The 17,758-nt window shown below is 35.4% G+C and overlaps 1 protein-coding gene across 1 annotated transcript in view; it reads right to left on the reverse strand.

Annotated features, from left to right (window-relative positions):
* TFEC (transcription factor EC) overlaps positions 1–13,505 on the reverse strand; it is a 63,485-nt gene extending 49,980 nt beyond the window's left edge. Inside the window, exon 1 of the mRNA XM_021699374.1 lies at positions 13,460–13,505. The gene's annotated coding sequence lies outside the window, so the exon portion shown is untranslated. The remainder of the gene's footprint in view (positions 1–13,459) is intronic.
* Positions 13,506–17,758: the final 4,253 nt, after the last annotated feature.

Here is a 17,758-nt window from a genome sequence, read left to right on the forward strand (position 1 = left end):
TAGGATGATGTCTGGCTGTCTGTGTTTCAAATGCATCTGTTATTACTTAATCTACATTAATCAAATTCCCCCAGTCATCGTGCCTTCATGTAGGAAAGGCCTTCAGTTACAGAGCTGTTGCACACAGTTTCACCTTCCCCTTGTCACTGAAGAACAATGTTCCTTTTGAATCGAAGAAACATACGTCTGTCGCAAATTTTTTATAGTTACAGAAAGTACATAGCCATGAAACATTAATTTATCAAGAAGACTGATCATAGGACCTCATGGACTAATTGAAAGCCCCAGAATACCATATAATAGTAGCTACCATCACACGTGGAATCCAACAATACAATGGTTTGAGGAAGGACTTTTGTCTTCATTCCAATGATGAAGACACTGAAGCTCAAACGGGTTATCGGACTTGCTCACAATCACACAGGCGAAAAAGTGAACTCCACTTTTTGTCTTTTGATTGCAAGTAGGGTATTCTTTCAACTACAAAGTATTTATTACCAGCTCGTGAAGATAATAAAAATTAACTCCAGCCTCCATTATTAGAAAAAGCTGTGTCCTATATCTGTATACAAGTATCCACCAGCTGACTCCACCCTGGTGGAAAAACCTCTGGAGTTGCTTCCCCATGATTAGTTAAGTTTGACTTGGCTCACTCATGATTTTGTTTTTGTGTTTCACTTTGTCTGTCTTATAACCATCACATGGTGCAAGATAACGGCTTCTCCATACAGTATGGGACAACGCTACAGTTGAAATCTACCATCAAGAAATATTAACTTTAGATGAGTGCTTCCTTTTTTTTAAAAGATGTTTTGTTCCACTTTTGTCTTTAGATCTGTGTATTAAATGTGCACTGTTCTGAAGAGTCCTAGTCCTCTTCCCCAGAAAGTTTCCTTATATCATCTTTACTGTTACTTAAATGTTTCTTTCCTGAAAACCTCTAACTCCTTTTCATGATAGAGAACAGTTGGATGGGGAGGGAGGAGGTGAGGAAGGCAGAAAATATTATTCTCAGCTTGGCTCATTCTAAATAAATATCATGACTATTCTATTTAATCTCTTTAAACTTCTTGCTCTGAGGGATAAATTTAAGAAATAAACAAATGCACATAAAAAGTTGGCAAGAGTTGAAATAACAGAAAACTTCTTTGTAAGACCTTTTTTTGTGTGTCAATTGCTTTTGAGAAATAACAAAAAACTCAAAATGCTAGTTAATATTGTAGCTTTGAAATATGCAGAAAATATTTACCGTAATTTCAGAGATGAAGATCCAGGATTCTATTTCCATTCTAATTTGAGCAGACAAATCAATTAAAATAAAACTTTTTTATTGAAATTTAAAAAGAAAAAATATATATAATTAGAAAATATATTGTTTTAGTCTTTTTAAGCTTTTACCAATTATTTTCAATTATTCTGTGATCGGTAAAATAATGCTTCCCTCACCAAAGGCGTCCATATCCTAATCCACAGAACCTGTGGATATGTAACCTTACATTACAAAGGGATTTTGAAGGTGTGATAAAATTAAGGATTAAGGTGCAGCTGAGAGGCTGAGCTGGTCAAGGATGGTCCATAATAACAGGACAATGGGGCAAGAAGTGTTACCAGTGAGAACTGATTGAAATTAGAGTAAAGGCTGAACAGGGAGGAAACAAAGGCCCAAAGGTGAGAAGATGGAGTAGTCAGTGGATTAAGACTCAATCAGACCACTGGGTATTTACCCCAAAGACACAAATGTAGTGATCCGAAGGGGTACGTGCATTCCAATGTTTATAGCAGCAATGTCCACAATAGCCAAACTATGGAAAGAGCCAAGATGTCCATCAACAGATGAATGGATAAAGAAGATGTGGTACACACACACACACACACACACACACACACACACACACACAATGGAATATTATGCATCCATCAAAAAAACAACAAAATCTTGCCATTTGCAACAACATGGATGGAACTAGAGGGTATTATGCTAAGCGAAATAGTCAGAGTATCAGTACATGTATCATATGATCTCACGATATGAGGAATTCTTAATCTCAGGAAACAACCTGAGGGTTGCTGGAGTGGTGGGGGGTGGGAGGGATGGGGTGGCTGGGTGATAGACATTGGGGAGGGTATGTGCTATGGTGAGCACTGTGAACTGTGTAAGACTGATGAATTACAGACCTGTACCTCTGAAACAAATAAAATATTATATGTTAAAAAAAAAGATAGTAGGAAGGGATAAATGAAGGGGGGGAAATCAGAGGGGGAGACAAACCATGAGAGACTATGGACTCTGAGAAACAAACTGAGGGTTCTAGAGGGGAGGGAGGTGGGGGGATGGGTTAGCCTGGTGATGGGTATTAAGGAGGGCACGTACTGAATGGAGCACTGGGTGTTATACGCAAACGATGAATCATGGAACACTACATCAAAAACTAATGATGTAATGTATGGTGATTAACATAACATAATAAAATAAAATTTAAAAAAAGACTCAATCAGACCAAAGAGAAAGTATAAGGAGTAAGAGAGCAAGAAAGCTGGAAGGTGGAGACCCCAGTTTTGGACACTGGATCATCCTCTGAAATCCACTGAACAAGGTACTCCATAATCTGCCTCTGTCAACTTTCACATTTTCATTTTTCCTGTCAGTTACTCACTACCTCTCTGCTTAAGGAAACCACCTGACATCCCCATAAATGTCCCTGCTTCTTAACATGGATCACTTGCTTGGTGGTGGCAAAAATTCTACCATAAAAGATATATTGGTAAAGTATACTATCAACCATACATCCTCTTCTCAATGGGAAATTATCTCCAAAAATTGCAGCATCAAACATGGTCTTAATTTTCTTCCTTACTGCTTGTAGAATATATTACAATGACAAAATGGTGGACATCTGTTAACTTTGAATATGATGTTTCCATGAGACTAAACAAAAAAACAGTGATATATCGCATAGATAATTTGGTTTCTAAGTATTTCCACCATTTAATAACTCACCATCATTGTCACAGTTTATGTGAGTCTTCTCTGCCATTGAAACTGAATTTTTAAGTATGCAGCCACAAGATTATAGGGTAAGCAGACAACTGCCATGGAATCCAAGGACAATAGTAAATAGAATTAATAGGACACAGTGTACTGTATTTTATACAATATTTTATTATTAACAGACCACGTTCTTATCCATTGATCCCTTTTATGATCTCATATTTGGTCCCTTATGATTCTAATCCCTTATTTTATGCATGTTATTGATGAACTAAGGCTCAGAGAGGTTAACCAAGTTATAGAAGTGGCACAGTTAAAAAATTAATCCACATATGCTTACATTGTACTCTCTTCAAAGTTAAAAATTATACGAATAATCATAATGACAATAATGGCATAAATTGGTAATAAGTATAGTGAGTAAGTAAGTATTGCTTTGTGTCAGGCACAGAGCTTTGATTGCCTTGTCTCAGGTAATCCTCAGAGCAAGGCACTGAGGTGAGCAGCCTAATTCTCTCCATGGGAGAAAGTGAAGATAGAGGCTAGGTTAAGGAACTCTGAAGCGAAGCAAAGCAAAAGTTCAAATCCTCACTGGTCTCACTACTGAGTCTCTATTCCTCATTAGAAGTAATTATTAAAACAAAGCTTTTTGCCTTTCAACTTAACAAATATGTCTTAATTCTTAATACCTAGTGCTGAGGAGGGAACAATGCAACAGGTACCCACATGACTTACTACCAAGGAAGTAAATGTGTGCAATACATTTGCATAGCCTAAGGAAATAATCCTAAATGTGTAAAAACTCTGAAGCATCAAGATGATCATTGAACCATAATTAATAATGATTCTATAATATAGAGAACATATAAAATTTAAATATATATCCCAGTGGCCTCTCTATAGCATTCTTTAAACTGTGAGATTTGATCTTGTTCTTTTACTCAGATCAAAGTGCTTTATTGCTAAAAACATTTAATCATAAAATGACTAGAAAGTATAAACTTTGAAAGCAAAACTAAAGTAAGCTTCCTTTCCGTCCATTAATCACAAAATTTTAAAAAATAGAACGATACACCAAGTGACTCTAACACAAGGGAAAATATGACTATTAAGCAAACTATTTCAGGAAAAGTGTCATAACTTTAAAGTCCTTACTAACACTGTAGCCCTAACTTCTATCTAATCTTATTATTAAATATATTTAGTAGAAGTACATGAGGTAGCATCAAAGTTCTGAATATTTCCTGAACATTTCCATGTCCATGAGTAAAGCTAGAATTTTAGGAGTGTTAAAGAGCAGCACATGAAAAAGTCTTTCAAACAATAACAGGATATTTCAAATTCCTAATGTAAACACATTAGGATACTCAACCAACATAAACCAGACCATATAAAAATATGCTTACAGCAGACAATAACCTTGATGTGTTCTCCCCATAAAATCCAACACTATCATGTGAGAATAAATTATTCCTTCCATCCTTATGGTGTTGTCTTGCCCAAACCTGGGAGCTCATTTCAAAGTAAATTTCCAAACAGAACACAAGCATAGATATATAAAGGGGCTTGCTTTCAAAAAGCAGCTCAAGTTATAATGTCAACCGGATTCTCTTGCATCTCACCAAGGGTTTTGTTTGGTGTTTTATTCTGATCTTTTTTCTTTCTCTTATAAATTCTTCTTCTTAGAAAAACTACTATAAGTGGCAGGGTCAACGTGGCCCTTACCACAAGTCACTGATGACCGAATTGGTATCCTGATATCTGAGAAGTCATTTGCTGTCACATATCTATCATCAACCCTTCAGAAGAGTAAGAGGGTATGATGCCTTATTAAGACTTGGCCAAGTTAGGGTAGAGTTTCAATCCTCTTGAACTCTATATGTGCATAGGGAAAAATGTGGTTGTTTTGTAGCCTATAAATGTATTGCCAGCTCTAGCAAGCGACAAGACATCTCACTCTAGAAAGTCAAGTGCTGCAATGTGTCACTTCCAAACTTCTCTTGCCGGTCCCAGGAAAATAGGTACAGATTTCAAATAAAGTTATTTAAAGTAGATTCTGGTATACAGACACCCACGTCCTCCAGAATTAAATTTCCCAGTTAGACTGTCTCCAGTCAATCTGACCACTTCAACCTGACAGGCAAGCCAGTCAAACAAGCAGTCACAGTGGGCCAAAAAAATCTGTCAGAATGGTTTGCTTCACTGGTGAGTACTTTTTCACTGACTGGAGCAGTCAAGTTAATCAAAACAGTCAAACCAGGTTTCCCATGTATACATAGTCTTAGCTCTTCTTGTGTTAGTAGGTAGGCCTTGTTTATATATCTTAAAGGAGTTTTATTAGGTTACACTGTTTAAGAGAAACAAGTCAAAAATGTTGTGAGCAACTAGTTTGACAATTAGGGCTCTCTTCGGAGTTGGTCTTCAGCTTCGGCGCCAGGGAGAAAAGTCTCATTGGGCCTGCCTGAGAGCTACGGAAGGGGACAGGAGGAAAGGCAGACGAGAGAAAAGCACCATGGAAGCAGGAAGGACCCATAGGCCCAGCTCCTAATATTTTTTGGTTAGAGGGCTGAGACATGTGTCCTGACAAGGGATTGGGCTAGTTATACTTTTTGAGATTAAATTAAAACACTCAGAAACCAAAGTAGGGTTAGTGACATAGATCTCACTATCGACTGGTTTTCCATTTTAGTGTGAATAGCCACTTTTGTCAGAAGAAGGATAAGCTTTAAGAAGCCCCTTAATTAATTTAAAAATGGAGGTGAAGGCAATGTCTCAGCTTGCACAAATGACAGCTACAACTGCAGTCTGATGTTTCAAAAGCACTGTTAGAACAGCAGTTGAAATTACAGGTTTTGGAATCAGCCCACCTGACTTCAAGCCTGGCTCCCCACTGACAAGCTGTGTGCCTTTGGGCCGCTCAGTGTCTTCCCAGTACATAAATACCCTTACCTGTACAGTGGGTACAATAATACAATAATACTACTCAATTCCCAGAATTGTTCTGATTATGAAATGGCAATGGGAACAAAGAACTTTCAATAGGATAGAGTAAGGAAGACTTGCCATGGAGAGGAGAGGCATCCAACCAGAGGAAGAAGGTCCAGCTCAAGGTCACCATAACTGTGAGAGCATCTTATTCAAATAAAGTATCTCTATAGAGTACTAGACTTCTTTTACACCAGCATCTTATGTTTTTTAAGTCTTGCCCCAATTAATAGTTGTATCATTTTATATCTTTATAATTTCTAATAACAACACTAATAAGCACATGACTGAGGTCTCTAGGTCCTCATTCCACGCTGGCATTAAGCAAGGTGCTTTACCACCATTTTCTCACTTATAACCTTGAAACCCAATGAGGTATATCAGGTTTCCACATGAAGAAATTGAGTCTCAATCAAATTACATGACCTGTCTGGAATCAAACAACTGGTTATGACAGAGCTGGTTTTGAAACCTAACCATCTTTAAAACTTCTGCTCATTCTAATATGTCATGTTTCTAAGTGACCTATAGTGTAATAACTATCTAATTAAGAACAACATATTTCTGGTTCTTCCAGAAAGAAGAGTAGTTGATATTGAAGATTTGGGACTTCCTAAAGGGAAACATTTGTCTATTGGGCCTCTGAAGGTAGTACAAGTAAACACTGACTTATCGTATCCAGAGCTCATGTTCTTTCCCCTTTCTATATTGCCACTTTGGGTTTCAGAACAATAAAACACAATGTCTGGAATACAAAATTCACCTATTCCAGAGGACTTGGAGCTGGGCAGGATTTCAAAGACTGGCTGAGTCATCAAATACAAAGTAGAATGTCTTGTTAGTTGAAAATGGCTGGAGCGCCAATTAATAAGCTGAAAACTAAGCAATAGTTGTGACATCAAGACGATTTCATGCTGTTTTCTTAGGTGATTTTTCTGTCATTGATAGAGCTAGTAATCTCAGATGATAATGTGCACAAAAGTCTTTAGACTCTGAAGAAGCATGAATGAATGATACTTCTGGGAAGAGCCCAGGCTTCTAGCTAAAACTCAACATAGGGGGGTGCAATCCAACATACAGGATTAACATCTCAGGAGACTTGCCCGAGGTCAGTTCATCTCTCTGTGATGCCTTATCCTCTAGATGGAAATAAAAACAGTGAACTCTCTTAAATGTGCCCTACGGTCTGATTAAAGATTGAAAAGGTCTCTAAAAATCCACAGCACTCCCAGGGAAAAATGCTAAGTATCATTATAATTATTACACCAAATGCCATAATTTGGTCTCCTCAGATTCCCTTTTTATGTAGATTCCATCACACTCTGACTTTTGACTTTTTGCCTCTCTGACCAAATCTCCAATGACAAAGCAAAGGGAAATGTTGAGGCAATTAGTGGGAAATGGAAGCAATTAATTCCCTTTTTTAGTAGAGACCTGGCCTCTGTGAACCAGTTTAACCAAAAATAATCAATGACCTTTCTCTGACCAAACTGAAGGAAATCTACTTGATATTTGTCACTGGTTATCCATCTACTGCTTCAACATTAATGAGTCTTTTCACTTTGCCTCTTTCTTTTATGAAATAGAGCCATCTATTCTGGTCCCTTGTTACCTCTGCAACTGCTATTTTTGCAAATCTAATACAGTCAAAGACCTCGTTATCCATGTGTAATCCTGGAAACCATTTTTAGCATAGCATGGTTTCTGATTTCCCCCAACCTTTCTCCCTTGAACTGTTTCCCATTCTCTGCAATAAAGGTGGGATCTTGTTCAAAATGAATGAAATAGAACAACAAAGATAAAGTTTAAATCTAAAAGCGACAAAAAAAAAAAGATTATATAGTTTACCTAGGTCTAAGCACCATGCAGATCTAGAACCAAGTCGCTGCCCCATCGCTTACTCACTGGTTACCTTGGGAACTTTACCTATCTTCCAAAAAATCTCACTTTTCTCTTCTGAACAATGGAGATAAGAGCACTTGCCTCAAGGGTATTTTCAGGTTCAAATGAATTGATATGTGCAAAGCCTTTTGTACCTGATGAGAGTCCAGCCAGTGCTAACTTTTATCAACTGGAGAAGAGAAGACTTCAGGTAATATAGCTGCTTTTGATATTCATGAAAACTCTTCTAAGATGACTGCTACTCAAGCAGGAATAGTTAACAGTCACTGTTTCCTTTTCATCCCCAAGTAGAGAACTTACTTTTTTAGCTTATGCATTTATTTTATAAATTCTTTCCTTCTAGCATATTCTGGAATATCTTTGCTTGCTATTTTGTTGTTGTTTGTTTGTTTTGTCTTTAGACAAATACATCTTAAGCAAATGCTCAAAAGTTTAGTCATACATTTTACTAGGTGTGCTCAGTAAGGCTGAATATAAGTGAATTTAGATACTACTTAGTACAACCAGTATTTCATGTTGAAACAAATAGAAATGTGAATGAATTGGTACTACATCCTCAGAAAATATGGAAAAGTAGAGATGACCTGTGAAGAAAGGCAAATTAAGTTACCTCCCGAATCATGCAGAGCTGCTTCATTCTCTACTTCATTTTGCTCTGAGAACTCTGTCCTAAAGGCAGAGTCCTCTGAGCCTGTATTTAGGAAAGGATATTGAGGGAGAAAAAAGGCCAGATATATGAGATAGTAGCCCATGGTTATGTTTCATGCTCTGAAAATCTGTCAGAAATGTGAGATCAAGGATCCCATAGGGGGAAGGAGAGAGGTCCTCCCTTTGGGTTACGACCTAGATTTCCAATCTTAGAGTTCCCACATCCAATCTAAGTTTGATATCCCAGGAGTGAATTCAGAACTACTCTTCAGGCACAGGAGACCTAAACTTTAACACCACCAGACCCCTTGTCCTTCACACTCAGTCCCAGCCCTAGCCCTTCACTCTCCACACCAGATATTAATTCAACTTAGAATATTCAGCAAACACACACACACACGGACTTATTCAAAGTCACATGGCAAGTTAGTAGTGAGCTGAAAATGCTGAACTCTGACTTCCCATTTCAGTGTGTTCTATCAGCACTAAACCAAGCAACCACAAAGAAATCACTGAATCACTTGCAAATATTTGCTTGGCCCACTGGTTTGGGAGCTAATCCATGTTCAATTTCAGTGGTTATTTCTACAGTGGAAAATGACATGGTCCACCACCTTTGATTTTCTTATGAAGTAGGTTCTATCGTATTTTTAGCAAAGCATTTGCCTTCTGTTCTTGCCAGAGGTGCAACCACTTTGCAAAGTATTATGCAGAGGCACATACTTGTCCTTGTTCTCTTAAAGCAGAAACAGGGGCACTGTATAAACAAAATCTAAAACTAATGGCTCTAATCTTTTATCCCCCCAAACTGTGTTCCAAATGGCCAGAGTATTCAGCTAAAACACAATCAGATCAAGCTACTCCTCTTGTTAAAATCCTAAAACACTTAAAAGCATAGTTATGGTCTGCCCCCATCTTAACTCTCCAGCCCTACTTTATGTTATTCCCCACAATGATCGCAAGCTCTAATCAAAGACCCCTGGATGTGCCATGCTTTTCACAACTCTGCACATGCTAGTCTTTTTGTCTGATGCCTTTCTCCTATCCTTTGCCTGCCTAAAGAATAGCTAATTATTTTTCAAGGGTTCTTTGAACACTTCCCAAACCCCCAAACTCAGGGAATTCATATATACTTTTAAAACTTGTCAGTGTGATTAATTGTTGAGATACCTCAAATGCTCATTGACAGGTACCCTATCTTAGGCATCTTAGCATCCTTAGAAACTAGTGTTACACCCGGTATCCCCCTCTACTTATACACCTTCAACTTAATCAACTTACATGATATTAACTAAGTTATCGCTCACGACAAAATTGCATATTCCGTACCTTCTCCAGAAGACGGTGTCATCGGTCATCTCACTGGGCAGACTCACCCACTGCTTTGTTCCTACTCTAAGAGTGGATATGCTCAGAGTTTTCCAAACACTATATCCCTACATGTCCACAACATGTCAAAAGTCTTTTAAGAGAAAAAAATGTTTGTTTGCAATAAAAACAACAATAGATGTTTTACAATTTGAGAGCAGAGATAAAGAAGGTTGACTATACTTATGGGAAAAATCTTGAATGGTAGGTATAATTCTGATGGAAAGAACAAATCATCCATCATGTGAAAAGAGCCTTGCATATGTGAAGGACAATCATAAGCTATAGAAGTGAAAAGGCAATTGTCTAAATAGAAACATTTGCGAGTATGACTAAATGATCAATGCCCTTTGGGCATAAAATTAATTAAGAGGAAGCCTAAAAGTTTACCAGAACTTAAAGTCTGATGGTAAAAAATGCTGCTGACAACATTTCTATTGCAGACCTCAGATTGTTCAGTAGGTTCAAATCCTTTTGAGTCTGCACAAGATCAAAGGTAGCAGAGATTATAAACAGCTGCTGAGATATTCCTTGCAGACGCTAGCTGAGCGCATTTACCTGTCTATAGACAGATTTTCAAAGTAGTAGGTATGGTCTAGATTTTGGGGGAGTGGGGAAAGATGGTGGATAGAATGAGTTTTTGGCAAAGGGACAAAAGGACACAGAGAAATACCTGACTGAAGAGATAGAGAGACCTGGCTCAAATTCTTATTTGGATGGAAATACATCTAAGCAAGCTGAATATCTTTCAGAACTTAATTTGTTCATATGCGTATGAACTTCTGTATTGGAAACATGTTCACGAAATAAGAACTAAAGAAAGGAACAAAAGGGAGGAATAGAAGGATTCTCTGGCCCGTCAAAAAAACCCAGAAAGTGAATCACATTGTGTCCTCGTATGCGGGTGGAGGAGGAGACTTTCAGGAAAGGCAAGAAATGATTTGTAGATACTCTTCCATGGTGACTCTTAGGAATGAACATCAGGGAGCATGGGAATCCTTATTAAAACTCAATCTCTACTTCCTAGATTCATTCCCTTCAACTGCTTTTTTTAGTTCTATTCTTGAAACCTCACTTATTCTTTCAAACCTAAAGAGATAAAAAGAAAAACAGCAACCTAATGGATCTTTAAGATCATTAGGCCCAACCTCCCATGGTATCCTGAGAGCAATTACAACATCGGTAACAAGGGCTTTCTCTCCTTGACCAATCTAGTCTTTAAACTGGCCACCTGAAGAAATTCTACAACCTACCTTGCTATTTCACTTTTCAATAATACAGATTCCCCCAATTTTTCTGACGTTTAACATAAACTACCTGTAACACATTCTCATACCATTCTTCTCCTTTTTTTTTTTTTTTTTTTTTGCTGATGAGTAAGTGGCCAGACTTCCCATGCTCCAGTGAATACAATTTAATGGAATCACATAATTATGTATCCACTAAGCTCTCACAGGCAAAGTGATGTCTGCCAAATCTTTGATATGTCTCCAAACACTTGCACCCCAACCTAGAGACTCCTTAACTGGCTGGCAATTCACAACTCTATAAAACAAGGTATATTTTTATACATTAGTTTCTTGCTACTCATTTTTTCTATAAGACTATTGTTAAGCTCTCTCCTCATAGCTTATGTTTTTGAGGACACTTGTGATTCTTCGTGCTTTCCTCATACATCCTCAGCTCTATGCTTGAGACTCTTCTTCCTGATCTTAGTAAACACAATTAGTAAAACCTGAGTGGGAACTATATGTTGCACTCTACATTTGTTTGGTTTGCCAAATAGCATAAAATTTGCAATCTGCTATTAGTAAACATCACCTCTTTAGATTTGCTATCACTCCACTGCTTAAATCCAGTATTTCTTACCAAAAGAGTTAAATTTATCTCCATAAGAATCTGGCATGTCTAACTGACTTCAGATAATTTGATTTGTACATTGATTTCCAAAGAGTTGAATGATTGCATTTCCACATGTATAATTATGATTATTATTTTATCAATATCCATCATTATCCCCTTTGAATCATATTTCATTAGTTTACTTGAAACAGTTGTGTAAGAGTATTTCATTTCTTTCAGTTTCTCCTTTCCTATTTCTCCTTTTTGACTATTCAAACCACTGTTTTCAAAATTATTTTCTGCTCCCACTTGTTAATTACTACGGTTTCCGAAAATTTCACTTATGCTAGATATTTGCATCAGATTTAAATGTCTCATGATTATTTTGGTGATCTAGAACTTATTACAAACCTTGTGCCAGAGTCATTAAAATTAAGCTGACGCTTAAGAAACGTTTTTCAGCTTGTTTCATTTTTGACATCAGCTCCAAGTTTCAGTTCAACAAAATATACTCTACTCATGCATTTAACTGTTCTACTGCTTTGTAATGAAACTGAAAAGTTAAAAAATAATATTAATAATAATCAAAACAAAAAAATAGGCAACATGGAAATTATATATACTCCATTTGTTTTAATAGTGAAAAAAGACTTTTTGTTCTCAAAATGGAGATCACAAAGTTGGCCTATTCAAGGCAGTTTCCACCAAAAAAGTGGAAGATTTAGTATTCATTCAAAAGTGACTTGAAGATGTAAAGCTATGCTTAGATTCATCTAAAATAGAAGTGAAGCAGAATGGTCTGAATAATTTTGATAAGAAACTCTCATTCTGTTTCACTCTGCTTTGTTGACACAGTCTCTGAATAGGGAAGAATTGTGAAGGTTATTTTAGTGTCAATGTTAAATGAAGTTTCCAGTAAATAAGTTACTAATTAAGCTACCTGAAATGAATTAAAAATTACTTCAGGTTTATTTTTTTCTCAAAATGTCTATTCCCAATGAAACATTTTAAGGCAATATTGAAAGTATGGGATTATAATTCACAGAAACAAATATGTAAGAAATAGATGTATGTGTGTGTGTACGTATACAGATATATAAATAATCTTCAAGTCCCTACCACAACTCTACTAATTATAACAATTGAAAACTATTACTATAAAAAGTTATTGCTTTGGATATTTGACATCTCCTACACAAACTTTTCAGATCCAAACCTTCATTTAAAAAACTAGAATAATGTTTAACCCTGGAAAAATAACATACACTAAAGTACTATGTGGTGTTAATTCAGCTATGAACAGAACTCATATTTTCTTACCATTAAAAGCCAAATAAAATATATATTGCTAAAATGTAAACAGAAATTAACATTTACTCATAGAATAACATATAAGATGCAATAAAATGTTAAATCGGTACAATTCAGTAAATATCCAAGAATATTAAACCGGAAGAAGAAATTGCTTTGGTTATCATGAACTAAAACAGTGATTTCTACATCTTGATTAAAAGTAAGACATTAATAAAGTTTCAGATATATTTTACCTAAATTATAGCAAATCACAGCTCAGCTACTCTAATATCATGATACCTAATGATCATGCAAGATGAAACCGCAATTACAAGCAAGCCACACATATCAAAGTAAAATAAGTATTGATTAGACTTGTCTTCATAGTTTGTTTAAAGTACAGAAAATTAACCTGCCAGTTTAGTTACCTACCAGCAATGATTGGATTCTATCAGTGTTATCACCTCTACAAACAGCACCAAATTATAATCCCTCTTCCCATAACATAAGCACCATGCCAAAAAAGACAACCAGAGTAAATGATCTGATCATGAATAATGAATAGTTAGGGCTGGTTGGAATCCACTTAGTTGAGGAAAGAGAAAAGAGAAGTGGCTCATTAGGGCATTTCCTGAAACTTGGTTGGAATTTCAGTTAAGGAAGAAGAAATGACACAGCAGTTTCAAGTAGAGGGGGACTTCCTTTCTTTATCTGAAATATGCTACCAATTTGAGAAACAGCACTCCAACAAAACTATTCCACAGTAATGTGGCCACAGTAAAAGCTCTTGTTGATCCCATTATTGCCCCGTAATTAACATTTCTTCCCAGAATATACACAAGCAGTACATGGTTGTTATCGAAATGGACTAAGATCCCACATCTATTGCAACATGTTAAATCTCACATTTAACAGTTGTTCAACAAACTGCCCTGCACCAATTTTCAGGTTTTAAGAACTGCAGTTTTGTTTAGAGTATTAATAGATTTTGAGGTTTTGCTTAAGGCCATCAAATTTCCCATATTTCATGTAGTCACATTTACCTTACATATGATTTTGCACTCATACTGACTCCAGGATAATTTTCACCTTGTCCAAGAATATTTTATCTTCCTATGTAGATGGAAGATCTATAATTCAGCTTATAAGATTTCTAGCAATTTTTTTTTTTTCATATTCTAGTGTGATCCGTATTTTTAAGGGACATGAGTACTGGTTACTTACTTACTGCCTTTACAAATGAAACTTTTTAAAAGGTTTCATTTTATGTATTAGTTATCTGCGTAAACTTAAAAAGCCAAAGATTCAACTTTGTTCCCACACTATAATTTGTACTGAGAAAATCTACATTTATTCTATAACATGAAAGAAAGAAAGAAAGAAAGAAAAAAATGTACTTGTGTGTATGTGTGAACAGATGGAAGTTTACACATATTTCTGTGGTGTTATGTCAATATATTTTAATACCAAATATATTTATAAATTCAATATAATATCCATCAAAATTCTAGTTGCTTTCTATGGGTATTTTTATTATTATTTACTAAGGATAATAAATGAAAAACATAGGCAAGATATTTAAAAAAAATAGTGAGAAAGTACTTGAAAAATAAGATATTGAACACATTATAAAACTACACTAACTAAAACAGTTTACTGCTGGTGTATAATAGACATAAAACTCAAGTCTTCTGCATTTTTAGAAATTTAGTATATATTGAAGGTGGTATGTTACATTAGTAGGAATTTGATACATTCCTCAATAAATATTCTAAGGGTGTGACTAACAATTTGTTGAGAAAAAAGAAGGAAAGAGAAGTAGAGAGAGAGAGAGAGAGAGACCCCTACCTCTAATACACCAAAAATCTAATTTTAAGATCTTAAATATTTAAATATAAAAATATAAAAATTTCAAAACATCATTTAGAAAAATGTGAGTGATTATTTTATAACCCACAGAGTAATATGTCAACAAAGAAATCTCCAACATATTTCATTACATAAATATTAAAACCTCTGTAAGAAAAGAAATTTTTTTTTATAATTTGACAAAACAAAAACTGGGAAAATGGCTTTTTGTCTGTAGCTACAAAACATATAATATGTAGTTAATTGTCACCACTGCATTATAAATGTTTGATTATTTTCTTTTTTTGTCTTCTTACCTGAAAATGTGTTTATTGCCGGATTGGATTATAACTTTTTCTTCTTTTATTAGTGGTGATTCTGTCTTAGTTTTATGACGCTGAAAATTATGTAAACTACATATCTCTGACTTACCTTAGGCAGGGAGTAAAGAATCTAGGATAGTTATCCCCCCAAAATCTATCAATCACTGTTTGCAGGCTGCCTCCAAGGAAAATTAATTCCCAGACACAAGACACATCCTGCCCAAGTTACACTAGCAAGCAAAGTGGATTCTGTCACAATGAGGGCAGCACTCTGACAAAACTCCAGATGCAGGCTGGTGGAAGACAAGCTGTCATTCACTGAAACAGTAAGGGGTATGTGGAAGTATAGACAGAACACCAACAGTCTCTGCTCCAAGTATTTAGAAGTGGTGCTGTCACACAGTAGACAGTCTATATTAAATACTAAGCCTTCACATTCTTTACATTAACCTTCCCATCAAAACGAATACCACATTTGTGTATTTATTCATTTGTTAATAAGTTTCTATTGAATGCCTACCATTTATCAGGGACTCAGATACAAAGAGAAACACAGTTCTTACCCTCAAGGAGATTAAAATCTAATAGAATTTGAAAGATAAATCACCCACGGTTTAAAATAGTTGAAAGACAGAAAAATAGTAATTTAATGGGGTAAGATTTAAAATAACAAAAAAATGATATAAGGAATGAAGGATTGTTTTCTTATCTCTGATTTTCGTAGGAAAGAGGATATTGAAATAAGAAATGTGATCAAAGTAGAGGATGGTGGGTTTCTAAAGTCAAACATACTGGGGAGCATTAAGGTTATCAATAATGTATAATGTCTAAGTTAAATAATGTTTGCATTAAAAGTATTAACAGATCATATAGGAAAAAATTACTGCTTGCCAAGTGGCAGCTAACACACTTTTGGAAAGGGACTTAGTAGCTCTACAGGTTGGTAAAAAGCAGAGGAGAAGGGAGCATATTAGCCCTTCAAAAAGGACAAACAACACACCTGTTGTTAATTCAGATTGCTTTCATAGAAGTCTCGAAGATAAAAGGTAAAAATCTTTTTAATGGAAATTGATTTTATAACTATACACCTGGGATGTTGAGGATATTTATGCTCATAAATATGACTTTTTCTTCCCAACAAGTAGCTTAGTTAAAGATAATCATTATAGAAAATTTCCAATTTGATAGACACTGAAGAAACCTAGCTTCTCTCTTAAAAAGGAATCAAATAAATCAAAGGAAATGATATATCTCCCCCAAGAAGTTTGGAAAGAAAGTCCAAGATCAATATTACCATAGAAAACAAACAAAATCAGTTGTGAGTATGTAGAACTGAAATTTATATGTCACTCATAAATAAGAACCATGCTTTTGGAGAGATTAATATTATAATTCAGTCACTTGGCAAATAATTGGCATTGGTTATTTAAAATTCTGATTTCATTATCTAGTTTGGGGAAGTGCAAAAGTTAGAAAGTTAGTATCCCATATTTTTAGGTCATAACTCCAGACTTTGCCTGAATAGCACTTTAACAAACACCAAATTATCTTGAATTCTGATATTATTTAAGAACTACAGACCATTTAACAGACAGGAGTCAATCCGACTAAAATACTAACATTGAAACTTATCTAGATTTCTACTATTTTATTAGCATACTAGCAAGTATAATATTTGTAAACTTTCAAAATATAAAATTGCACTTAGGTTTTATTCTGTCAGAGTTGTTATGTCCTTAACAATGAACCAGGCGCAAAATATGGACTTGGGGTCTCCATTATGCTGGGTCTTTTAGTAACTGTGGCACAGAGCTCTCCATTATTCCACACTGGAATGTGGAAGTATAGACAGAACACCAACAGTCTCTGCTCCAAGTATTTAGAAGTGGTGCTGTCAAATTGGGACAGCAGTAAAATATGCATATCATTATACAATTGCCGTAGTAGTTATTTTTTAATTTTAAAATACTCTTCGTCTACCTCAGTGAACTTCAGAAACATCATCTCATCAATCCACCAGTATCAGCAGAAGTGCATGGACTTAATCATTGTTCCATGATAAATGGGTAAATTTTATCAAGAGAATCAAATGACTTTTCCAAGTTTTTCTGTCCCCAGCAACTCAGTTTTGAAGAACAAGAAGTCTCTGGAAACCTTTAAGGCATTAATATAATTTAATTCTTCTATGATGCCAAAGGCTTTAAGATTTCCCTAGAGTTGATGTTTGATCTTGATCTTGGCATACACTAGGGTATTAAACAAGAGCCAGCCCTTCTGAAAATTATGTAGTAGGCAATATTTGTCTTTAACATGAAATCTCTATGTCTTTTTCCCTTTTGCCAGATAGGTACTACAATTCCTTATCATCTGTCCATTTTGCTGCTATCTAAAACTATTTTTAGAGGACTCTCTAATTAATTCATTATACATTTTATTCACTAAGGTATAAATGACTGATAAGACTTAAAATACTCTCCCTCCCCAAAGCATTTGCATTTGGAAAGTAATGAATCTTTTTGGTAAAGAGGGAAGATATATTTAAATTTGTGAAGGAATTATT

The sequence above is a fragment of the Neomonachus schauinslandi genome, chromosome 12, assembly GCF_002201575.2.
Source record: "Neomonachus schauinslandi chromosome 12, ASM220157v2, whole genome shotgun sequence".
NCBI lineage: Eukaryota > Metazoa > Chordata > Mammalia > Carnivora > Phocidae > Neomonachus > Neomonachus schauinslandi.